The 3373-nt window shown below is 46.2% G+C and overlaps 1 protein-coding gene across 4 annotated transcripts in view; it reads left to right on the forward strand.

Annotated features, from left to right (window-relative positions):
* Positions 1-3373, forward strand: part of SIN3A (SIN3 transcription regulator family member A) — a 96808-nt gene that overhangs the window by 7979 nt on the left and 85456 nt on the right. The gene's annotated exons all lie outside the window — the stretch shown is intronic.

Raw genomic sequence — 3373 nt, forward strand, 5'->3', positions numbered from 1 at the left:
TGTTCTGTCACCCAGGCTGGAGTGCGGTGGTGCGATCTCAGCTCACCGCAAGCTCTGCCTCCCAGGTTCACGCCATTCTCCTGCCTCAGCCTCCCGAGTAGCTGGGACTACAGGCGCCCGCCACCACACCTGGCTAATTTTAGAAATATTTTTATAGAGATGAAGTCCTCCTATGTTGTCCAGGCTGGTCTCGAACTCCTGGGCTCAAGAGATCCTTCTACCTCAGCCTCTCAGAGTGCTAGGATTGCAGACGTGAGCCACTGTGCCTGGTCATTGGTGGCAATTTCTAACTGATGTATTTCTTATTTGCCCCTTTTGCTTTTGTTTTCCCTACCCACTTTTTGTCTTGTGTGCTTGTATGTTACCCATATTTCTCAGCATGGCAGTGGACCCTTCATGAGTCTTCTTGGTGTCCTCCAGGGCTAGGCTTGCTGATATATGGGCTATTGGAGGATATGCAGGTCCACATTCTTTATTTGCAGTTCTGAAATGCAAGAGTTTGTTTTTTGGTAAGTCTAGTTCCACAACTAATTTTGGGGCACAACCTGACCTGGGCTGTCCCGCATGATGCAGAAATGCGACTGCTTGATTATGGGGATCTACCCCAACCCTAGCTGAGAGCGAGAGATGATACAGTATATGCAGTATTGCCTTTCTAAAATCCAGACAATGCTGATGACTCTCTAACGGGGATCTCTCCCTCTACCGTAGACTAATATGTCTAGTGGCCCACTCAAGGTCTCCACTTGATGTCTCCTCTTGGATAACTAAGAGACATTGTTGACTCTTCTCTGTCTTTTTCATATGTGGTCCATCAGTAAATTTTATTTGCTCTATATTCAAAATACTATCCAGAATTAGACCATTTAGGATCTGCATCTCCATTGCCCTAGTCAGCGCCTGTGCATCTCTAGCTTGGATTCTATTCTCCTTGTTTTGTTACTGCGACTCTTAAATCTTTCTCAACATAGCAACCCAAGTGATTCTTTTGAAACCTGTCATACCTTGTCATTTCTCTGCTTCAAACCATCCAGTGGCTTTCCATTTCAGTCTGAGTATTAAACCTGAGTCCTTATTAAGGTATGTCTGTAATGGGCCAGGGCCTGGTGGTTCATGCCTGTAAACCCAGCACTTTGGGAGGCTGAGGTGGGCAGATCAAGAGGTCAGGAGATCGAGACCATCCTGGCTAACACGGTCTCTACTAAAAAAATACAAAAAAGTTATCTGGGCATGGTGGCATACACGCCTGTAGTCCCAGCTATTCAGCAGGTCGAGGCAGGAGAATGGTGTGAACCCGGGAGGTGGAGCTTGCACTGAGCCAACATCATGCCATTGCACTCCAGCCTGGGCGACAGAGCGAGACTCCATCTCAAAAGAAAAAAAAAAGATATGTCTGTAATTCCGGCATTTTGGGAGCTGAAGTGCGAGGATCATTTGAGGCCAGGAATTTGAGACCAGCTTGGGCATCGTAACAAGACCCTATTTCTATAAAAAAAATTAAAAATTAGCCAGGCATGCTGGTATGTGCCTGTAGTCCCAGTTACTTGGGAGGCTGAGGCAGGAGGATTGAGCTCAGGAGTTTTAGGCTGCAGTGAACCATGACTGTGCCACTGTACCCCAGCGTTGACGACCAAATGAGACCCTGTCTCGAAAAAGAAAAAAAAGGAAAAAAACACCTGTAAGAACAAATGTGATGTACCCTCTGCCTACCACCCTTATCCTAGTACCTTTCTGACTACATTTCTGACTAGTCCTTCTTTCATTTTTCTTCAGCTACCCAGCCTTCATGCTGTTTTGGAAAATGTCAGGCACACGTGAGCCCTCACAAAGACATGAGGGTCTTTGCGTTTTCTGTCCCCTCTGCCTAGAAGGCTTTCTCCACTAATTTCTGCGTGACTAGCTCCCTCACTTCCTTTACTCAAAAGTTACCTTCTCAGTAGGTATTCTCTGGCCATTCTTATCTACAATTTCAAAAACTCTTCCTTGCCTTTTGTTCTTGATACCTGTCACTGCCTAATATTCTAAATATTATACTTTGTCTGTTGTGTCATCTTTCACTAAAATGTAAGCTTCTTGAGGGAAGGGATTTTTGTTTACCGTTGTATTTCCAACTCCTAAAACACCTGGTGCATAGTATGTGCTCAGTAAATATTAGAGGATGTATACACGAATGAATGATTTGGTTTCCATCACAGACAGACAAAGCAGTATGTTGAGCATAGTAGAGGATACATAGATGGTTAAAGATGTTATGTGCCCATGTTTGTGTGGGAGCAGAAGAGCTAATGTGATCAAAGCAGTGTGAGATGTGAGTGACACATCCACCTGTCCTTTCAAGAGCCATCTTAAGTTTTATTCTTTGTAATGCTCTTTTTCGTTTGCTTGCTTGCTTTCTCTCTCTCTCTCTCTCTCTTTCTCTTTCTCTCTTTCTCTCTCTTTCTTTCTTTCTCTCTTTCTTTTTTTTGAGACAAGGTCTCACTGTGTTGCCCAGGTTAGAGTGCAGTGGTACTATCTCAGCTCATTGCACACACACACATAAACACACCCAGCTTCAAGTGATTCTCCTGCCTCAGCCTCCCGAGCAGCTGGGATTACAGGCATGTGCCACTATGCTTGGCTATTTTTTTTTTTGAGACGGAATTTTGCCCTGTCCCCCCGCCTGGAGTGCAGTGGTGCAATCTCGGCTTGGCATAATCTCAGCTCACCGCAACCTCTGCCTCCCGGGTTCAAGTGATTCTCCTGCTTCAGCCTCCTGAGTAGCTGGAATTACAGGCCTGTACCACCACACCCAACTAATTTTTGTATTTTTAGTAGAGACAGGGTTTCACCATGTTGGCCAGGCTGGCCAACTTGAACTCCTCACCTCAAGTGATCCACCCACCTCGGCCTCCCAAAGTGTTGGGTTACAGGTGTGAGCCACTGTGCCCGGCCTAATTTTTGTACTTTTAGTAGAGACGGGGTGTCACCTTGTTGGCCAGGCTGGTCTCGAGCTCCTGATCTCAAGGGCTTCGCCCGCCTTGGCCTCCCAAAGTGCCAGAGTGCTGGGATTATCAGTGTGAGCCATGGTGCTCAGCCCCCCAGGCTTCAGTGCAGTGGTACAATCATGGCTTGCTTCATCCTCAACCTCCTGGGCTCAGGTGAGCCTCTGACCTCAGCCTTCCAAGTTAGCTGGGACTATAGGTCATGCTAACATTAGCTTGCCCAGCTAATTTTTGTAATTTTTAAAGAGACGGGTTTGTCCATGTTGCCCGAGCTGGTCTCAATTCTGGGCTCAAGTAATCTGCCCGTCTTTGTCTCCCCAAGTGCTGGTATTGTAGGTATGACTCACTATGCCTGGCCTCTGGCCTCCTTTTAATTTAAAAAAAAAAAAAAA

The sequence above is a fragment of the Colobus angolensis genome, unplaced genomic scaffold, assembly GCF_000951035.1.
Source record: "Colobus angolensis palliatus isolate OR3802 unplaced genomic scaffold, Cang.pa_1.0 Scaffold99, whole genome shotgun sequence".
Classification (NCBI taxonomy): domain Eukaryota; kingdom Metazoa; phylum Chordata; class Mammalia; order Primates; family Cercopithecidae; genus Colobus; species Colobus angolensis.